Raw genomic sequence first — 22,926 nt, forward strand, 5'->3', positions numbered from 1 at the left:
TAAGCCCAGTTCCTTGGCACATACAGAATGACACTGTGTATTCACTTCTTTTTACAGATGCACATCTTCATTAGGGTGTCCTATGAAAGACAAGCTCATCTACCACATGAAGTGTACGCTGCCCATCAATGGTGAAGGAAATGTATTTTGTATATACTCAGAGGCTCTTCCCATTTTGCACTGTTCATATGGCCTTTGTGTCTTACCACAATCTTCTTGGCTCAAACACGGGTGATTCATCTTACATTCTTCAGGCAACGCTAGAAGTGAGGAGTTTGTTGGTGGGAGGATATTACTTGAGTTTGAAAGGGTGTGGAAAGAAGGAGCTTCAGATCAGTTCCAGTCCATTCCCGTCCTGAAAATATTTTGCTGATGAAATAATCCTCCAGTTATCTCTGGGAAAACAGTTCAGGACAAAAAGAACACACCACCGCCTGTATTTCAGCCAGTGAATGGGATCCTCATTGATTCCAGATGGCAGTCACATGACCAGCACTAGTATGCACAAAGAGAGAGATCCTTTATGAAAGCTGCTCTGAATTCCTAAACATAAATATGAGAAGGTTGAGGCCGAATGTACAAATGCTCTTCTCTAAAGGTCCTCTTTGCCTTTGGGGCTGCTTATCCCAGAAGTGTCTTCATTTTAGTAGCAGTGCAGAATTTTCCTCTGAGCTATTTGGGGAATAGAGTTGGGGAGAGGGAGGAGGGGACAGACGTGGAACAAATCCATTCTCTTTCCCAGAAGGGAATGGGGTTTGAACGGCTTTACTCTCATTAGCCACTAGAGGGCAACTTCATTTTGTGAATATGCAGCAACATGCTACTTGTGTTTTTATATGGCTCTGTTATACATATTTAAAGTCCTGTCTGGGTAGCAGAGGGCGGGGGAATAAAACATAGAACAGATTACTTTTTCCAGAAACTTGAGTTATCCCTCCCACATTAAAGAGAGAAAGCAAGATTGTCTTGGTGACATACGTTTAGAAGAATTAGTGAAATTGCTTAGCTAATTTCAGGGGCATAAAATCGTTTTCCTGTTTTTCAACGATTTGGGATCCTGAAATAGGGGCAAAAAGTCAGGTATCTATTTTACTATTATTTTTATTATTCTAAGTAATGAATGCACCAAGGTCTTCATAAAACTTTATCATGCACTATCAAGTGGCCTGGTTCAATATGGTGTGGTGTGGCATGGTATGGCACGGTATGGTTATCAGATGGTGAGTAACTAAGGGTCTCTGGACACCAAACTAAACATGACAAAATCATAGTTCCAGTAAAACCAGATTAACACTGCTCAACAAATGCAGCAGCAGTCACATAATACAGTGGACCATAAAATCCTCCTAAAGGCAAAACCACCATTGTGAAATTCAGAGGTTAAAATGTTAATAATAAATTTGGTTTAAAAGGCCTGAGAAACTAAAAGGGTCTTTGCCTGCTGCTAGGAAGACACTGAAGTAGGTGCCAGGCGAGCCTTCTTGGGGAGGGGTCCCCAGGGGGCTGCCACTGAAAAGGCTTCTTTCTTCTATACGCCTTCCATATCTTGGACTGCAGTGAATCGTCAAAGCACACAAAAAAGCTCTACTATCCTACCATCAAATATGATATTAATAAAGGCTACTAATCCTGCTCCCCACTCCCTAAATCCATGATATAGGGGCCATATTCAACTAACTCATTGCACTGACTAGCAGAAGCCAGCCCAAGGATTCCTGCTTGCACAATGTGACTTTTCCCCAGTTCCTCCCTCCAAAATAAACAAAATGTTTCTCTTGTATTGTTCATTTATCTTCATTGATTTTTGTACTCTCTTAAAAACTGTTTTTATGTTTGTAGATAGCCTTGACACACACGTAAAAGGCTGATCATTAATTCATTAATGATGAATTAATTAATTAATAGAAAAATATAAACTAGAATTGTAGTAAGGAAATTCAAAGGATAATTTGAGCCATCTCCCCTCCTCAAATCATTTCATTTCTAGCACATTGTGAGGATAAAATTAAAACCAGGCAAGTTGGCAAGATTTCTCAGATGGATAAAAATAAAGCCAAAAATGGCCCTCTAGTGGTTATGATAAATAAGCTTTTGCATTTTTTTCTTAATCTTTAATACAGGAGTATCATATGCAAATAAATTGGAGAGCTGAATTACCTGGGCCCAGGAGTTACACTAAGCATTTTCTTCACCAAAACATGTTAATTCCATGTACCTATTGTGTACAATATACACAATTTAGGAACATGGAATCTGAGAAGCATGAACCAGGAAAAGTTAGAAATTGTCAAACAAGAAATGTAACGTATCAACATTACAATGCTCCAACGGCAAATGCAGAAGAAGAGGAATTGCAAAGATTTTATGCAGAAGTACAGAAAGAAATTGATCATACACCAAAACAAGATGTGCTGATAATCATGGAGGACTGGAATGCAAAAGTAGGGAACACAGAAGAACTAGGAATTGTGGGGAAATGGGGCTTAGGTGACAGAAATGAAGCAGGAGAAAGACTTATTGAATTCTGTAAAGCCAATAATTTGTTTCTTGCAAACATTTTTGAGCAACCGAAAAGACGTGGACATCACCAAATGGTCAATATAGGAATCAAATTGATTATTTATTTATTTACTTATTTATTGCATTTGTATACTGTCCCATAGCCAAAGCTCTCTGGTGGTTTACAACAATTAAAATATTAAAAACAAATATATAAATTTAAAAACACATTTTTAAAGAGTAATTTAAAGACACATGCTAAAATGCCTGGGAGAAGAGGAAAGTCTTGACCTGGCACTGAAAAGATAACAGTGCTGGCGCCAGGCTCACCTCGTCAGACAAATCATTCCATAATTTGGGGGCCACCACTGAGAAGGCCCTCTCCCTTGTTGCCAGACTCCCAGCTTCCCACTGAGTAGGCACCCGGAGGTGGGCCTTGGATGTTAAGTGGAGTGTACAGGTGGGTTCGTGTCGGGAGAGGCATTCTATCAGGTATTGTGGTCCTAAGCCATGTAAGGCTTTATAGGTTAAAACCAGCACCTTGAATCAAGCTCGAAAACATACAGGCAGGGCCAGAATCAGTTTTATATGTTCGAACCATCTGGTCCCTGTTACCAATCTGGCCACTGCATTTTGCACAAGCTGCAGTTTCCGAACCATCTTCAAAGGCAGCTCCACGTACAGTGCATTACAGTAATCTAACTTGGAGGTTACCAGAGCATGGACAACTGAAGCCAGGTTATCCCTGTCCAGACAGGAGCGCAGCTGGGCCACCAACCGAAGTTGGTAGAAGGCACTCTGTGCCACCAAGGCTACCTGAGCCTCAAGTGACAGCGATGGTTCTAGGAGAACCCCCAAGCTACAAACCTGCTCCTTCAAGGGGAGTGTAACCCCATCCAGGACAGGTTGGACATCCACCATCCAGTCAGAAGAACCACCCACTAGCAGCATCTCAGTCTTGTCTGGATTGAGCCTCAGTTTATTAGCCCTCATCCAGTCCATTGTCACAGCCAGGCACTGGTTCAGCACATTGACAGCCTCACCTGAAGAAGATGAAAAGGAGAAATAGAGTTGCATGTCATCAGCATACAGATGACCACACCCAACAGTTTCATGTAGATGTTGAACAGCATGGGGGACAGAACTGACCCCTGCGAAACCCCATACTGGAGAGTCCAGGGTGCTGAGCAATGTTCCCCAAGGACCACCTTCTAGAGCCAGCCCACCAAAAAGGAGTGGAACCACTGCCATGCAGTACCTCCCACTCCCAACTCAGCCAGTCTTCCCAGAAGGATACCATGGTCAATGGTATCAAAAGCTGCTGAGAGATCAAGGAGAATCAATAGAGTCACACTCCGCCTGTCTCTCTCCCGACAGAGGTCATCATACAGGGTGACCAAGGCTGTTCCGTGCCAAAACCAGGCCTGAAACCCGACTGAAATGGATCCAGATAATCGGTCTCATCCAAGAGTGTCTGGAGCTGGCCTGCCACCACTTGTTCTAGGAACTTGCCCAGGAATAGAGCATTTGCTACCGGCCTATAGTTATTAATTTCTGATTATATAATTGGTAGCAGAAGATGGAGAAGTTCCATACTTTCGGCAAAAACAAGACCAGGAGCAGACTGTGGTACAGATCATGAACTGGTCATATCAAAAATCAGAGTAAAGCTAAAGAAGAACAACAAAGCAATCATAATGCCAAAATACAATTTAAATAACATTCCAGAAGAATATAAAAATCAAATAAGGAACAGATTTTAGGTTTTAAACTTAGTTGATAGAAAACCAGAAAAACTATGGAATTAAGTCAGAGACATTATCAGAGAAGAATGCAAAAAGACAATACCTCTTGTTAAAAAGAGAGAAAGACCTCAATGGATGACTGAAGAAACTCTTAAAATGGTTAAAGAAAGAAGGAAAGCAAAAGCAAAAGGAGATAGAAACATGGTTGGAACCCTAAATGCAACTATACAGCGACTAGTACATAGGGACAAAGAGAACTATTACAATAGTTATTGTATAGAAATAGAAGAGGACAACAAAAAGGCTAGAACAAGAGCCCTGTTCCAAAGAATTGGAGAAATTAAAGGGAAATTTAAACCACGAGTAGGGATGTTGAATAATCAACAGGGGAGCACACTGATTGACCAAGACAGAATAAAAGGAAGATGGAAGCAGTACACTGAAGAACTATATAAAAGAAATGCAAGGATGACAGATTCATTAATAGAGGAACCGTATGATAAAGAACCAGAAATTTTAGAATGTGAGGTGAAAGCGGCTCTTAAAATACTTGGAAACAAATCACCAGAAACAGATGGCATACTATTAGAGTTGCTTCAAGCTACTGTGACTGAATCTGTCCAAAATTTGACAAAAAATTGTCAACAAATATGGTAAAGAAAACAATGGCCCACAGACTGAAAGCATTCAATATACATCCCAATTCCAAAGAAAGGGGATCCCCGGGAATGCAGTAATTATCAAACTATTGCCTTAATATCCCATGCAAGTAAACTAATGCTCAAAATTCTACAACAAAGGTTCTTACCATACCAGAGATCATATCGCAAACATACGTTGGATAATGGAATGGACCAAGGAATTTCAGAAGGAAATCACCCTGTGCTTTATAGATTACAGCAAAGCCTTTGATTGTGTAGATCATGAAAAACTATGGAATGCTTTAAAAGAAATGGGGGTGCCACAGCATCTGATTGTCCTGATGCACAACCTATACTCTCAACAAGAGGCAACTGTAAGGACAGAATATGGAGAACCCAATTAGTTCCCAGTCGGAAACAGTGTGAGACAGGGGCGTATTTTATCACCCTATTTGTTTAATCTATACGCAGAACATATCATACAGAAAGCAGGATTGGACCAAGATGAAGGAGGTGTGAAAACTTGAGGGGGAAATATCAATAATTTGAGATATGCTGACAATACCATACTATTAGCAGAAACCAGAAACCATTTGAGATGAATGCTGATGAAAGTTCAAGAGGAAAGCACAAAAGCAGGACTACAGCTGAACATCAAGAAGACTAAAGTAATGACAACAGAAGATTTATGTAACTTTAAAGTTGACAATGAGGCCATTGAACTTGTCAAGGATTATCAATACCTTGGCACAGTCATTAACCAAAATGGAGACAATAGTCAAGAAATTGGAAGAAGGCTAGGACTGGGGAGGGCAACTATGAGAGAACTAGAAAAGGTCCTCAAATGCAAAGATGTATCACTGAACACTAAAGTCAGGATCATTCAGACCATGGTATGCCCGATCTCTATGTATGGATGTAAAAGTTGGACAGTGAAAAAAGCAGATAAGAGAAAAATCAACTCATCTGAAATGTGGTGTTGGAGGAGAGCTTTGTGCATACCATGGACTGCAAAAAAGTCAAATAATTGGGTGTTAGAGCAAATTAAACCAGAACTGTCATTAGAAGCTAAAATTATGAAACTGAAGTTGTCATACTTTGGACACATAATGAGAAGACAGGATTCACTAGAAAAGACAATAATGCTGGGAAAAACAGAAGGGAGAGGAAAAAGAGGAAGCCCAAACAAGAGATGGACTGATTCCGTAAAGGAAGCCACAGACCTGAATTTACAAGATCTGAACAAGGTGGTTTATAACAGATGCTATTGGAAGTCACTGATTCATAGAGTCACCATAAGTGGTAATTGACTTGAAGGCATATAACAATAACATGTCAATTCCATATGACACCTAAGTACTGATTTCTTACAATTTTATGCCAAATGGGAGGGGGATTAAAATTGTTCCTGGAGCTCTGGCAATTTTTCTGTTCTTATACACTGATTACATGAGTAGAGTCACAAAAAGGTTATTATGTATACATATGTGAAGCAATACTGAGACATGCAATAGTGGCCATGACTGAATTAGCATCTTTGGCTGCAATCCTATACACACGTCCCTGGGAATAAGTCCAGTTGAACTCAGTGGGTTTACTTCTGAATTGACATGCTTAGGATTGCACAGGACATTCAAGATAATTGGGGATGTTGTGAGCTGTACTGGGAGACTGATGTTTGTCGTCTCATTCTTAGATGTGGGTCAAATGTATGCTGATAGCAGTGGGGGAGGGGGAGTATAACACTGCAGTTAGTGCAGAATGCTGCAGCACTATTGCTGACCTGAGTGAGACCCTGTCAGCACATAACACCTCTGCTCTGAAATCTGCACTGGTTGTCGATTTGCTACCAGCCCAAGTTCAAGGTGTCCTTTCCATGGTACAGATGAGGTGTCACATAGCACTTGTTCTGCATTACACTGCATTACACTTTTGTATCTGTGTCCTACAGCTCTGTATTCTAGATATTCCTCAATGGCGATGGGGTCTGAATTACCATGCAATGTTTCAGAAGCTCCTCTCATAAATCTAGGTAAAATTTGATGTTTTTATTCTTACATCTTTTGGGGTCAATTCTACCCCTATTGCAGTGACTGGAAAACAGCACATAAAGTGGTAGAGATCACAGTGCCCTCAGATTAATTAGATACTCTTCAAGTCTACATATACTTAGATGAGAATCTGTTCTTTTAATCCCTTTTGAGAAAAGAGCATTGAATTACCCACCTTTCTTAATATCACTATTTAATATATGTGTAAATTCACTATTGGGGGGGCAGTATCTTAGTTAGCTAGTTAGATATGGAATTTATATCCAGCACATCATCACACGCTATCTTGGGGCAGGTCATAAGCATGGAAAACCCAATATTTATCACTCAGTACACAGCCAAGTAACTCTTGGGCACATAACAGCTCATTCAAGAACAGAGCTTGGAAGATTACTTTTAAAAAGTAATAAATTACAGCTACAATTACATGGCCCAAAAAAGTAGTAATTACCGTTATAATAACAATTGTTCTGAAAGTAACTGATTCCTTTTTCTCAAAAGTAATCACTACAATTACATTTCAGTTACTTTTTTTAAAAAACGCCTACAAGGCGCTGGCCTTTGCTGCTGCACATCTAAGTAGCCTAAAACAACATTAAAAATAAACACACATACAGAGGTAGTAGAATCATACTTTTTATCCATAAGATAGCAATGGTGGTCTCTCCGCTGGTAAGGGAGGTGGGGAGGGAGGCAGAGGCCACTACTCAGACCTTTGCACATCAAACCAAGTGCACCCCCCCCCTCAGCCAGCAAGCGTATCTCTCTCACTTAACCACCTCCCAGACCCTGCCCTGCCACCAACTAAGGGACACTCAACTCAAGCAAACATTTTCCCCTGAGATGCAAAAATGTTAAAATACTGCAAATGCAGCACAGTAGCCAGACTGGGTGGTGGAAGCCACTTTGTGTGCCAAGTGCAAACACAGTATTCACACACACACACACACACACACACACACACACACACATTGTCATCTTTCACCTTCACAGTTCTTTATCTCCATTCTGCTGCTGCCTCCTTCTGCTTTATCCATGTTATTACCCTCTGTTCCTTTTTCCCTCCACTCCATTCTTCACCACCACCATCCATTTTTTTAAACAATTGTTTTCTCCACCTTCTCCACCCCGTCTCACTCTCCACCTCCTCCCTCGTCGCCTCCTACCCACCCACAGAACATGAGGGAAGAGCGAAGCTGCACAGAAGCCCAGTTTGAGGCACATGATTTTCATCCACAAATCAGAGGAGCAGAAGACTTTCCCTGCTCCCCTCCAAGTAATGCCCCAAAGTAATGCTGGAAACATTACAATTACTCCACAAAAGTAATAAAATTACTCCTCGTTCTATTACAATCAAAATGTAAAGGAATTACCCACTTGTTCCTCAAAAAAGTAATGAATTACGAGTAATTATTTACTTATAAGTAATTGCTTCCAAGCTCTGTTCAAGAGGCCTTGCAGAAGAGAAAAAATAGTCAAAGTTGGAATCAGTCAAAGCTTGGAGGGGATGGAATTTCATAACTGCAGTGTTATTGCTGAGACTGGTCTAGTAAGTCACTGATCTCATCTTCTGCAATGACGGCACTATGGGAAGAGACTTTCCAGATGATCCCAAAACCAAGACAAGATTATATGGGGAGAGATGATCCCTCAGATGGCACTTAGGGCTTTATACATCAATACTTACATCTTGCGTTTGGCCTAGTGACAAACAGGCAGGCAGTGCAAATTTTTGAGAATCTGTCAATATGGTCTCATGTAGATATGCCACTTAGCATTCTGGCTGCTTCAGTCTGCATTAGTTGCAGTCTCTGGACTGTCCTCGTGGGCAGCCCCATGTAGAGCACATTGCAGGAATCCACTCCCTCAGGTTTATAAAATTCAGTTACAAACCTCTCTTTTTTTTTAATGTGAACTAAACTAGTGAGCCAATAAAACTGGATTTTTCATTATAGCATTTTTAGTGAACAAAGCTTACCAATTCAGCTTTTGGAGTCAGTCTAATCTCAGTTGTGAGGCTCTCCCACAGTCCTTCATACCATGTAAGATAACTGCAATTGATGAACACTTAGTACAGTTCAGTGGAAGGTTCCTAATAAGGCCATCCAAACCCACAAGGTGTGGTATAAAATTCTGGCTGTGTTGCGATTCCAAAACATTACAGTGATATCAAACTCTGAGTAGAGTAGATGAATCATATTCAGAGTAGAACCTCTTGTTTCAGTGGGTCGCCAAGTATGACTAACACTGGACATCACCCTGTATATTTCTGATGCAGACATGTATAAGTATGCCCCAGCAGTTCCAAATCTATTTATTTATGTCATTCCATTTATTAATCACTTCCTGTAAAATATCTCAAAGCAATTTAATGGTAAAAACATCAACAATTAAAACAACCTCATATATAAAAACAATTTCAAATCCAATAAAGATGAAGTCTAGTTTACAGTCCGATAATCTTTTCACCAGTATCCAACTAGCCAGGGAACTGGCTAAGGGGAAAAAAAGAAGTTGGATTGGCACACTGAAAAAACAACCAACCAGAAATTGCCCCAGGGTTTCTTCCCCACAAATCCAGATATGTAATACTAAATACCAGCATGTTTGTTTCTCAAAATGTTTCTCAAAATGTTAGTGGCGTACCATAGAAAGGACAGTTAATTCTCCTTTCGTCAATGCCAAAAAATATAGCAATCTCAAAAAACAAAATCCATAACAGAAATTTCTCTGAGCACCTTAGAGTAAATATAAAACCAGCTGTGGTGTTTCCCCACACACACACACACAGAATGGGTATTGCCTATTTAAATGCCTATACTGTTTGCAAACTCACATTGGTGTGAACACCCAAGAAGATATTTCCTCTTAGTAGACCTAGGCCAAAAGTCGATCAAACCCTGGGTTGAATCTAGGGTCCTAGCCAGCTCACCTGAGACACTGAAAGAGTCAGCCTAAGAACTGGTAGGGTCTGCCACTGCTGACCCCAAGAAAAGGGGAAGGTGTGTCATCTCTCTGCGTGTGTGACACAATGACAGAAAATTGAACCAACCATGCCAGTTGTGAAACCGTTTTGCCTGTTGGGCCAACAGTAAGGGTCAAACTAGGAAATACGTTAAATTACATATCTGCTTTTTTAAACAGGAACTGGAGGACTGTAGCTCAGTGACAGAGCATCTGCTTTGCATGCAGAAGGTCCCACGTTCAGTCCTTGCCATCACCAGCTATGCCATCCCCAGCTATCCTGAAGCCCTAGACAATCTAGGGTTTCCCTACACTGCTGCCAGTCAGTGTAGACAATAGACAGCTAGATGGACCAATGGTCTGACTCTGTACAAGCCAGCTTCCTATGTTCCACAACACACTCACACCATAGTGCCAACCCCAAAGTTGCTATTTGTCCTGGAAGGATATGTGCACCCCACCAACAACAGCTTTCCTCCACAGTGGGAACAGCTGCTTCGAGGTTGATTTTTGGCAGGATTATAGTACCTGAAGAAATATTAAGTCCCACTTCCCCACACATCACACTCCTGATTATGAGGGGGTATGACAACCATTTTTTAAAAAACAAGTAGACTCATCACTGACTATTATTTATTAATTTTAAACCCCACCCTCCCAGAAACAGCCCAGAAATATGGCATAGTTTGATAGTTCTGAGCCATGATATCCAAAAATGAAGCACTGTAAATTAATGTCTTATTTTATGAGGCAGTTACTTGATTTATATCTGATATGTCAAGAGAATTTGTGAATACTGGTGCCCCAGCATAGCGTAATGGAAAGCAATAGGACTTTCTCCTAGATAGGAGGATAATGGCAGCCATTATGCCAACACAGCACAGAATGTGGAACAGGAGAAATGGCTGACGCTCAGGACATTATCAGAAAGAATGGCACATGAGCTTTATCAGCACCGATTCTGCAGTGGTGAGTAATTTTAATCTTAAGGAAGTCCAACTCTCCCTCTGTTTAAGCAGATCTCCTTTCTTCTTTTTCCTCAAATCTTAATTTTGAAAAGTTTTTTTCTTGGACCATCATAATTTGCCCTTTTCTTCCCTTTCTACATTAAATGAAATGTCCACCTATGCCAACTTTCTTCTGGCAAATCATTCGTGACATACCCTGTTGCCTTATTTAAGTCTGATTCACACATAAATGTCTCTCCTCATTTGGTGAGTTTTGAAGCTGATGTAGGAACAGGAACTGACACAATTGAAAAGATGCCAGTTGAGGTGCCATTGGTGACGATATGAGAATTCTGCCTATGGTGCTTGTTCTGTGATGGATGATGGGTGAAGCCATCCCTTGATACTGTAGTCACCAAGTGATTACAATGATTGTTTGATCAATCCTTCCATCTTATAAATGCAGTGTAGTTAAACTGTGTGTTAAACAGATCATAGTCAAACTGGAATTTGCTCCCACAAGATGTCATGATGGCCACCAACTTGGATGACTTTAAAAGAGGATTAGACACATTCATGGAAGATAAAGCTATTCATGGCTACTAGCCATGATGGCTTTGTTCTATGTCCACTTTAGAGGCAATATGCCTTTGAATATTAGTTAATGGGGAACAACATCAGGAGAGCCCTGTTAAATAATAATAATAATAATAATAATAATAATAATAATAATAATTTAATTTTTGTGTCGCCTATCTGGCCAAAGCCACTCTAGGCGACGTACACAATTAAATTCCAGTAAAATACAATTTAAAATACAATTTAAAATACATAGCAATACAATACAGTCGACAATAAAGGATTAAGTTACAGCATAAAACAATATGTACACTCATGTTCTGCTTGTGGGCTTCCCGTAGGCATCTGGTTGGCCACCATGAGAACAGGATGCTGGACTAGTTGGACCTTTAGTATGATCCAGCAGGGCCTTTCTTATGGTCTTAGTAGGAAGTCTTGGTCATGAAAACTGCAGATTGTACTGCCAAGTAGACCCACAGATTCTGTTTACTAAAATAGCATAGAATATTCTGCAGTGTATGTGTGTGTGCATGTGCTATTATATGTTGTGCTAAAATAAGGAATATGCAAAACCCTGATCAGTTTATATCTGTCCTGTATTCCTTTAACCTGAATTCTCTTAGAGCAGGAAAGAACCATTTATCAGTGGTTTGGTGGAAGTGGTTTATCTGTAAGCTGCTGGAAACTCATCCAGAGAGAATTTTACCATTAATAGGATAACAAAGTCATCCTTCTTGACTTGTCCACAAAAGATGAGTAATCTCTATCCAGTTCAATTCATCCAGTTACGTATGGCTGAAAAAAAGTATATGCATCTCCAGCAGGCGTCTGTTGTGCCCGCCCAAGCATTCTTTGTTTACAGCAAGTTTGAATGCATTTGATGAACACACAGATAGGATCCTTCTGCATACTTCCACTACATCTCCTGCCTCAGTAATACATTGGCATAGCTTTGCCATTTGTCAGCCAGCAGTCTGAGAACACATTTGCTCGTCAATCTAATTTTAACCTTTTCTCATGCAAGCACTTGTAAATCAACCAGTCATTCTGTTGTTCACTACTCCATGGTCTTCATGTAGTGTCCTTTATTTTTAATTTTCATTTAATGTGCCTTATCAAACATTCCTTGTAGGTGGCAGAAAGAAAATGAAATAGGCTCTCTCTTATCTCTTGACTGCTGATACAGGAATCTGTTCATTTCTACACCAAGGATAAATGATATGTGTGGCGAAAACTATTGATAATGGATGCAGCTAAAGTGTTTTGGCACTTTCCAAAATGAAAGGCCTGCTCACCTTGAAAGGTAAGTGCTTTGATAAATGCATGGTGAATAAACTTACAGTACAGATGCCTAGGTCTATTCTTGTCCCTGGATTCCCCCCCACCCCGGGATCATTGGGGATGAATCCATCAATGTATTTATAAATAATCCCATTTTGGTTTATTTTAGTCTAAAGAACATTCTTGGCATAACTGAAGTGAAAGGAACTGTGGCCCATATATTTGGTGAAACCACAGATACCACTAATAAGGTTTTCTTCATGTGGGCTATTAATGCCAATTTCCCAAGAATGTGACAGTCTGGAATATGTAGAACTGTATTTGGCTTCTGTGAATGGTTTTCTTCAGCTGCTCTTGGTCCTGAATAGCCATATGGGTTTTAAATCAAAGGGTAGGGTGTGTGTGTATGTGTGTGTGTGTGTGTGAGAGAGAGAGAGAGAGAGAAAGAGAGAGAGAGAATAATTTGGCAATGTCTTGAGTCTTTAATTCCACTTTGATTTACAACAAAGACTAACATATTTATTAGGGCATAAGCTTTTGTGAACTAGAGTCCATTTCATCAGATTCCACGTATCTGATGAAGTAGACACTAGTCCATGAAAGCTTATAGTATTAAAAATGTATCTTTAGGATCCTACAAGGTTTTGCTGGGTTTTTTCCTGCATCAAACTAACATGACTTCCCTTTGATTTGTTTCTCAAGATCAATTTAATTAGATAATTTTATTTTGATTAATGAAGTGCCAGGGGATATTTGGGCACAATTCCAACCCCCCCAAAATTAGTGCACCTAAGTCTCATGGAAATCAGTGTAAATTACACACACAGTTAAAACACTTACATTCTCAGTTATTTCAGTATACCTAATGTCTAGATTACACTATTATAAAACACATTTGGGTGTTTTCAAACAGTTATACCACATTAAAATAATTTATTATTTGAAAAGTATCTTAAAACTGTGCTGGAATAAATTCAGTCCCAATTATCAATAAATTCAGTCCCATTCAATATCTTTATTTTCCTGTTAACAGCTTCGGAGCACTCAGCAGCAGATTATCATTCATCAAGGCAAAATGCTTACACTGACTTACTCAGTTCCAAGAAACACATATTTCACTGTCTGAGGTTCAAAATGATTGTGCCTGACAACACTTATTAAACATTATAACCCAGGCTTATAGTAGCTCAAGCAGGTCTCTTATTGAAGTATTCTCTTCTTTAAAATAATTGTTCCCAATGTAACAGACCAGCCTTCACCAACCTGGTGCCCTGCAGGTGTTTTGGACGCCTGGGGCTGATGGGACTTGTAGTCAAAAACATCTGCAAGGCACCAGGTTATTATTATTATTTATTACATTTGTATACCACCCCATAGCCAAAGCTCTCTGGGCGGTTTACAACAATTAAAAACAAATATACAAATTTAAAAACACATTTTTTAAAAAAACAATTTAATTTTTGAACGATTTAATTATTGAAGGCTGATAGAGACAGTAGAGGTGTTCAGAAGCTTCACCAAAGAACTCAGATCTTTTTTTGCCACACTGACACAATCTACCCATCACACCAATGAACACTCCAAATTCATGTACCACATACACACACAAAAATCCCTTCAGGAGTAGCAGTCATGTATTGTCACACCTTGGAACATCTGCCTAACTCTCCCCTCATTGTTGCAAGTGTTAGGTGATTGTCTTTTGGCCCCCTGGCAGTTGTGCTGTGAGGTGCCGCAAGGTACCATCTTTTCCCCAATGCTATTTAATATCTACATGAAGCTCTTAGGTGCTGTCAGTAGGGATTTAGGGCAAGGTATCATCAAAGCTGATGACACTGAGCTCTGTTTCTCCATAACATTCAAATCAGGAGAGGCTGTGCGGGCCCTGGACTGATAGTGGGATAGATGAATGAAAATAAGCTGAGCTTGAATCCTGGCAAGATGGAAGAACCATGGGTGAGTGGTTCCTGTGTCCAAGAAATTGGTCAGTTGCCTGCCCTGCACAGGGCTGCATTCCCTCTGAAGGAACAGGTACACAGTCTGGGGGTGCTTCTGGATCTAGCTGTCACTGGAGGTCCAGATAGTCTCAGCGGCTAGACGTGCCTTTTATCAGCTGTGTCTGGCAAGACAATTATGACCATTCCTGGACCAGGACAGCGTGACCACAGTAGTTCAAGCACTGGTAACTTTAAGACTGGATGACTGCACTCTATGTGGGGTTTCCTTTGCACCTGACCCGGAAACTGCAGTTAGTGCAGAATGCTACAGACAGATTGCTGACAACATTGCTGAGGCCCTGTCAACATATAACACCACTGCTCCGGAATCTACACTGGTTGCTGATTTGTTACCGGCCAAGTTCAAGGTGTTACTACTGGTATATAAAGTCCTTAACAGCTTGGGACCAGTTCACTTAGAGCACCGCCTTACCCCACATGTGCCCACTTGAGTGTTTGATCTGCAGAACAGGCCCTGTTACAGGTGCCACATAATACTCGTTGCACACTTGTAAGAAATTGTTGTTTTAGCGTGGCAGCACCTACTCTTTGGAACTCCCTGCCTACTGCCATCAGGCAGGCACCTTTGCTGTATCCTTTTCAGCACCTGCTTAAACTTCTTTGTTTAAGCAAACCTATCCAGACACATAGATGTTGATGTGTTTTAATATTTTTAGTCTGTTGCTATCTGTCACTTTTTCATTCCAGAATATTTGTTTGTTTATTTATTTAGTGAATTACCTCATATCCAGTGGTCTCTAGGTGACTTACAACACATTTTAAAAACATATAATATACAAAATTTAAAACCCAAATGAAAAGGGCTAAGACAACATACCAAAGGCCTTGGTGAAAAACAAGGTTTTTGCCTGGCACCTAAAGATGGATAGAGAAGGTGCCAGGTGTACCTGCCGGGGGAGAGCATTCCACAATTGGGAGGCCACCACTAAAGAAACCCATTCTCATGTTGCCACCCTCCAAGCCTCTAGTGAGAGAGAGAAAAAAAGAAAAAGAAAATTAAACGAACAAAGCCCATTTGTCAATAAATATGTTGCTTGCTATTTTGTTGTAAGTTCTGACTTGCTCACACCACACTGTATTTATTTTATATTAAGTAATAGGCGCAGAGTGGTAAGCGGCAGTGACGCAGCCGAAGCTCTGCTCACGGCCAGAGTTTGATTTCAATGGAAGAAGGAAGTCGAATCTCTGGTAAAAGGGGTCGAGGTCCACTCAGCCTTCCATCCATCCGTGATGGGTAAAATGAGTACCCAGCACACAATGGGGGGGGGGTAAAGAAAGGCCAGGGAAGGAACTGGCAAACCCACCCCATATATATGGTCTGCCTTTTAAACATAGCAAGATGTCATCCTAAGAGTCGGAAACGACTCGCACTATAAGTGCGGGGACACCTTTACCTTTACCTTTAATAGGCAAAAAACCTTGTGGTTTAAGAACATACCTATAGCCAACACATATTTCTATCAAACTTTAACAAGCAGGGAAATTGGGCAGCTATAGTGAATGCACCAGGGGAACAGGAGACCTGACCTCCTCTCTGACATGTTGTACTGCCCTACAAATTTGTCAAAATGCAAACACAATTTGGGTTGGTTTTTCACAGTCCAATCCACTTGCTGTGTAACTTGGAAGAATTTGGTAATTTCTCTGCTTTTAATCTTGGAGGTAAGAAATGGGATCCTGTGCAAGTTTGCTGAGAATGGATTGATCATTTGCATGCTTATTGAGTTCAATGGGATTTACTCCCCTGCAAACATGCTTAGGATAGGTGAAACAGACCACAGGGGATGGAGAGGGGAGGAAGACAAAGGGCAGAAGGGATGAGAAGGATGGGAGCAGGCAGGAGAGGAAGGGGAGGAGGAAGGCAGGTTTGATTATTTGCATGATTACTGAGTTCAGTGGGATTTAATCCCGTGCAGTCATGCTTAGGATAGGTAAAACTGACCATGGGGGGGAGGGAGGGAGGGAATGGGCAGAGAAGAAGGAAGGGGTAGGAGAGGAAGAAGGGAGGAGGAAGGGAGAGGAGAGGGGAAGGAGGGGAAAGGCAGGTCTGATCATTTGCATGCTTATTTAGTTCAATGGGATTTACTCCCATGCAATCATGCTTAGGATAGGTAAAACTGAGCATGGGGGAGGGGGAGGGGGAAGGAAGATGGAGGGGAAAGGAGGGGATTGGAAGGGGATGGGATGGGGAAGGAGGGAGCAAGAGGGAGGGGATAAGAGGGAGGAGGGCAGGTTTGATCATTTGCATATTTGAGTTCAATGGGATTTACTCCTATGCAATCATGCTTAGGATAGGTGAAACTGGCTGGGGGGTGCAGGGAGGGAGGAGGAGGGGAGAAGATTTGCTGGGTGGGCACTGGGCAGAGGGAAAGCTCCTTTCCTTTCTAAAACGAAAACACTGTGAACAGTATCATTGTTTTTCAGCGTTTCCCCCAACTTTTTATTATACAGCAGGCACATGTAGTCTCCCACCCAAATTTAAACCAAAGCTGTCACTGGGCAAATCAGACCTTTATTTCACTTTAGACAGTCATAGCTTCTCCCAAAGAATCCTGGGAAGTGTGGCTAGTGAAGGGTGCTGAGAGTTGCTAGGAGATGCCCTGTTCCCCTCACACAGCTTCAGTTGGAGCAGCTGACTGTTAAACCACTCTGGCCCATAGATCTCTGTCAGGAGAATAGAGGTCTCCTCTCAGTACCCTTCACAAACTACACTTCCCAGGATTCTTTGGGGGAAGCCATGACTGTCTCAAGTGAAATCAAATTCTGGTGTGGGTGTGGCTCCCTGATTAGTCAAGCCCAGCAGCTGTGAGTCTGGCTTTTAGAACCCTGACAGTTGGTTCTTACTGAACATGCCCAGGCTTATCATTTATTTCAATAATAAATTTCTTAAATTAATTCAAAATCAGCTAGGCATTTTATATACTTTTAAACTCCAGAAGATGAAGGTCAGAGTATGGGGCAAGGTCAGTAATAGGATTACAGGTCCCTTGTGAACAGGGCTGGTTTTTAATTAATTTCAACAAATTATGAGAACTCTGACAGAAAAAAGTCCAGCAAGGGTCTATTTTTCTCTCTCTCTCTTTTTACACATTGAACTCGCAGTTCTCTCTGACCGTTTTGTGTATCGCCATGAAAATGTACAGGGTTGTTCAGCAAGCATTTCTGAGTTCATGACTATGTTTTGTAAGGTTTTGTTTTAAAATGAGCTTATGGGAAGCATCAGAATGGCATAGGGGGTATTTTCCTCCCTGCTAAAACAAGATCAGCACAGCACATGTCTTCTTTCTATTATTTGGGCTGATTGCAGGTGTTGCCCCCCACTCACCATATGCTCAGAGGCACGTTACCAAATTCTTCCAAGCTACACAGGAAGTGGATTGGACTGTGAAAGACCAACCCAAATGGTGTTTGCATTTTGACAAATTTGTAGGGCAGTCCAATATCTGAGAGAGGAGTTCAGTTCTCCTGCTCCCCTGGTGCATTCACTATAGCTGCCCAATTTCCCTGCTTGTTAAAGTTTGATAGAAATATCTGTGGGCTATAGGTACGTTCTTAAACCGCAAGGGTTTTTTGCCTATTAGTGAATAGCATCTAACAACAGCTAGGTTAAAATATACAGTCTGCATTCATTTTGCAGAACATTTGCCAAATTCAACTAATTTTGTTAGTGTCCGCTAGACAATCTGAAGTGCCTAGTGTTCTGAACTCACCTGGGAAGTTGCATATTTTGGCTACGGCTTTTTCTCTCTCCCACAAAGATGCAAATTGCACACAAACAAATATCTAAATTGAAAAGGAAAAATTGGTGTTTGTATATAATTTAAGTTTTCCCATTTTGAAAAGAATAACTCGTTAGATCACGGTTAATCTATTTATGCTAATGATGTATGTCACAAATCGTTAAACATATTTGATACACTTGGAAGACCCAAAAGAACTATATTTAGACTGGCTAGTTTATGAGGGTTCAGCAGTGTATTTCGAGTCAACCTCCTTGAATTTGCAAGTCCATTTGGATCTATGAGGCCCATGGATCGAACTGAAGGCAGCAGATGATCACGGGTGGAAGTTCAGTAACAAAAAGAGCAGTATTAGGAAAGGAAAAAGACTCTCTTGTTTGTGTACTGCTTACACGTACGTACCAAGACTTGTCACAGCAGGGTGTTGGGTCTCACCTTTCATTGCCGCTGAATGCTTGTTTGTACACTGGTTGTTTTGATACTTTATAGAGGGTGCTCCCTTTTTAATATACTAAATAAAATGTAATTTGTATTTCATCAGCAACGTTAGCATTCTTGAGTGTACTACTCATTTGTCAGTTTGCATTGCACACTGTTGTGAGGGTCAGATGAAGTGGCTCAAGATGTTTACATGTAAGCATTGCCTTGTGAGACCAGACTTCATCGAGTCTTGCACTCTGTTTCAAGCTGCAACCAGGCAGATGTCTCTGGAAGTTCAAAAACCTAGGAAGCTGCCACTGGTCTATCTAGGTCTGCATTACATTGACTGGCAGGGGAGCAGCTCGCCAGGGTTTTAGACAGGAATGCTCCTTAGCTCTATCTGGGGATGCCAACAATTGTGCTTGGAAGCCTATGAGTGCAAAGCACTCTGAGCTATGACCCTTGCACAAAAGAACTGCTGTGCTCGATCACATCAAGGGTGCACACTTACTGAAGAGGTAAATCTCACTGAAAGCAATGGACTTACTTCCCAGCACAATTTTAGGCGTGGGCTGCATTGGAAATAAATAGTGAGACACTTTCTCAGAGATCACTTCTTTTGCAATTTCTGTTGCCACATTAGCTTTAGATAAAAGCCTGTGACCGCAAATTTGCTGAGTTCAGTATTGGTTCCTGTTTCACAGAAGCTGTTAGATAGTATCTCAAGACAGAACTTCAAAATGGGAGAGAATCCTGCACCTTGCAAACTCTCTCATATTCCAGATGGTGAAGAGATTGTGTAGCATGCAGTGGAGGGCGTGCAATTCCATTCCACAGATCATGCGAAAGGAAGCTCTTTGGAAGTGGAAAATGTGGCTACTGAAAATGCGAGTGGATTTATTACTTTTGCTGCTCCAGTTTGTCAAACCATATAATCTTAGGATTATAGAAGATAACTAGGAGCTAAACTATCTGGACAGGAGACATAAACTGATTACAGATCAACTCCTTTGTCCTGTAATCATCCTAGCAGACCAATATAACAGCACTGGTTTCATCATATAATGTTTTTGCTCTGAATGATCTTGCCTAAAAAAGAACCTCTTAGGTTAGAAGGCTTTCAGCACAATACGTGTATTGTAGGGGCTTCAATTTCACTGAGAATTGCATGGTTCCTTTGCTTTCTAGATGCTGGTTTTTAGCACACATGACCTTGGTAAAAGAAGACAATTTAGAGCAATGTCTGAACGAGACAGCATGCTATTTTTAGGAAGCTGGATTATACTGAACTAGACACTTGGTCCATCTAGTCCAGCATTGTTGACACTGACTGGCAGCAGATCAGCAGGTTTCAGGCAGGGCATCCCTCTCAGGCATACTTGGAGATGCTAGGGGATTGAACCTGGGACCTTTGCATGCAAAGTATGTGCTCCACCACTGAGCTACAGCCCAAATCCCTTACAAACAAAATAAATGGCATGATCCAGCCAAAATTAGACACTTTTAAACCATTGTGTTTATTGGAGAGCTTTAGCACACCCTTAATTTGCCCATTAAAATCAATGGGATTAAAGTGCTTAACTTTGATTGTAGTCTGAGGGTATATTGAAGCTGATATGAAATTGATTTCAAAGAGAGAGAGATAAGTTTGTGCTTGACTCTGCCTTTTAAATCAATGGGAGAAGTATTTAATTTGCCTGGATTGTGCCTTTTGTTCGAAGATATATTTACCAGTCAGTCCTGTCTGTTTAATTATACTATGCCTACAAACCTACTGACATCTGTACAATCTAAATATCAAGCGCATAGATACACACAGCATGAGTCATGAGGTGAAATTGCCAAAAGCTTTTTCTAGGACACACTTGAGCCCTTGTCGGATTTTAACTTCAATTAATGGCATTACATGCCAAGCTAAGCTTAATATCTAAAATAAGACATGCCAGGAGGATCTCTATTGCCTGGAAACCATGTCCTACACCTGGAAAACCCCAAGCCCTAAAGCTAGATGTGTGGGTATTGGTTGTGGTTACCCATAGATGAGAAATGGGATCAACATCACATTCTTCCAATTCACTTCTTTCAGAGCTAGCATTAAAAATAGCTGAACTGAACCCCAAGATCAAGTTGAACACAACTTACAGTGTGTGCACTCACAGAGAGAGAGAGAGAGAGAGAGAGAGAGAGAGTGATGTGGCTGCCTTGCTCTTTGGTCTGTTTGGCTTCCCCTCCCATCCCCATCAGCTGATGGGCAGGAAAAGAGAGCCTTTGCCTGCTGCTGGATCGGCTGCAAGCTCAATGCCACATTATACTACTAGAGCTTGCTCCTCTCCCCTCCCCTTTCCCCCAATCAGCCCAAGGAAGCCCAGTTAAAAACCTCCTCCTTTAAACTCAGTGTTTTCAATGAATTGTTTGCGTAACATCACAAAATAGCTGTTAAGTGGAAATATTATTCATTAAACATTTGATTTTACGTTTCATCTCAAAATGGTCGTAAAAAACAACAACAGTGCGATACAGCTACAGAAGCCAAAAGGAGGAAATACCCCAGTTCAGTACCAGAAGTAGGAATGAACTTTAAAGGAGGAGGAGGAGGCGTAGAGAGAGGTGGATCCAACTTCAGTACAGGGGACCACCCATGGACTGCCTATTGCAGGAAAGCCTGCGACATTGCATCTGAGTACACAGTCATTAATGTGATTGATTATTGATATAGGAAAGCATATCAGGTTTTTGGTGGTATTTCTAATGCAGATTCATGAATTCGAAAATCCATACTAGGTTGCAACGTCATATGGATAATGGTGAATTAATGAAGACACAAAGCAATAACATTGCAGATTATACAGTCGTATGGACGAGCCCTGAGACACAAGTGTTCTGATGCACTTGGCACTGATTTCTGATGACTCAGAAAAATATAATGACTGAGCTAATGCGCCCACTATGACTCTTGGCAGTAAGTGTGTTCTAGTCCAACATTCACCATCATAAAACAGAGATAATAATGACCCACATCTCAGTTTTGTATATTGGTTCAATACAATAAAGGTGGTATAGAATGCTGTAAATTACAGTGCTGTACCACAGAGGTGGCTAATATAATGTTATTATACACCCACAAGAGTGCCTGTATACTATAGCCAGCGTGGATTTTTCACATTCCGCAATGTTAAATTGAAAATACCCCCATGCCATTCTGATGCTTCCCATAAGTTCATTTCAAAACAGAACGTTACAAAACGTATAGTCCTGAACTGAGAAACGCTTGCTTAACAACCCTCACAATTTTCATGGCGATAAACAAAACAGTCAGAAAGAATCAAGAGTTCAAAGCCTAAAGAGAGAGAAAAACCCTGGAGCCCTTTTGGACTTTTTTCTCTGAGAGTTCTCATAATCTGTTGAAATTTATTAAAAATCAGCCATGTTCACACAGGACCTGTAATCTTGTTACTGACCTTGCCCCATACTCTGATCTTCATCTTCTGCAGTTTAAAAGTTTTAAAAAATGCCTGGCTGATATTTAATAAACATATTTTGCATTGAAGTGAATAATGTTGAGCATGCTCAGTAAGAACCAACTGTCAGTGTTCTAAAAGCCAGACTCACAGCTGCTGGGCTTGGCTAATCAGGGGGCCAGACCCACACCAGACTTTGATTTCACGTGAGACAGTTATGGCTTCCCTCAGAGAATCCTGAGAAGTGTAGTTTGGGAAGGGTGCTGAGGGGAGACTGCTATTCTCCTGACAGAGGTCCAGTGGCCAGAGTAGTTTAACAGTCAGCTGCTCTGATTGAAGCTCTGTGAGGTGAACAGGGCATCTCCTAGCAACTCTCAGCACCTTTCACTAACTACAATTCCCAGGATTCTTTGGGAGAAGCCATGGCTGTCTAAAGTGAAATAAAGGTCTGGTGTGGATGTGCCCCCCCTTTAGGATGCACATCTTAACGTGGTGAGGGGGTTTGAGAGTGTTGAAGAAGCTGAGAGCAATGCCGTCAGGAGTCTAGACCAAGAGGCTTGACTCCTAGCAGGGGCACCCATGG

General features: G+C 41.1%; 1 protein-coding gene across 1 annotated transcript in view; it reads left to right on the forward strand.

Moving 5' to 3' along the window:
* The first annotated feature begins 12,560 nt into the window (after positions 1–12,560).
* ITGB6 (integrin subunit beta 6) overlaps positions 12,561–22,926 on the forward strand; it is a 135,749-nt gene continuing 125,383 nt past the window's right edge. The window contains exon 1 of the mRNA XM_061608663.1: positions 12,561–12,729. The gene's annotated coding sequence lies outside the window, so the exon portion shown is untranslated. The remainder of the gene's footprint in view (positions 12,730–22,926) is intronic.

Source organism: Rhineura floridana, chromosome 2 (genome assembly GCF_030035675.1).
Source record: "Rhineura floridana isolate rRhiFlo1 chromosome 2, rRhiFlo1.hap2, whole genome shotgun sequence".
Classification (NCBI taxonomy): Eukaryota; Metazoa; Chordata; class Lepidosauria; order Squamata; family Rhineuridae; genus Rhineura; species Rhineura floridana.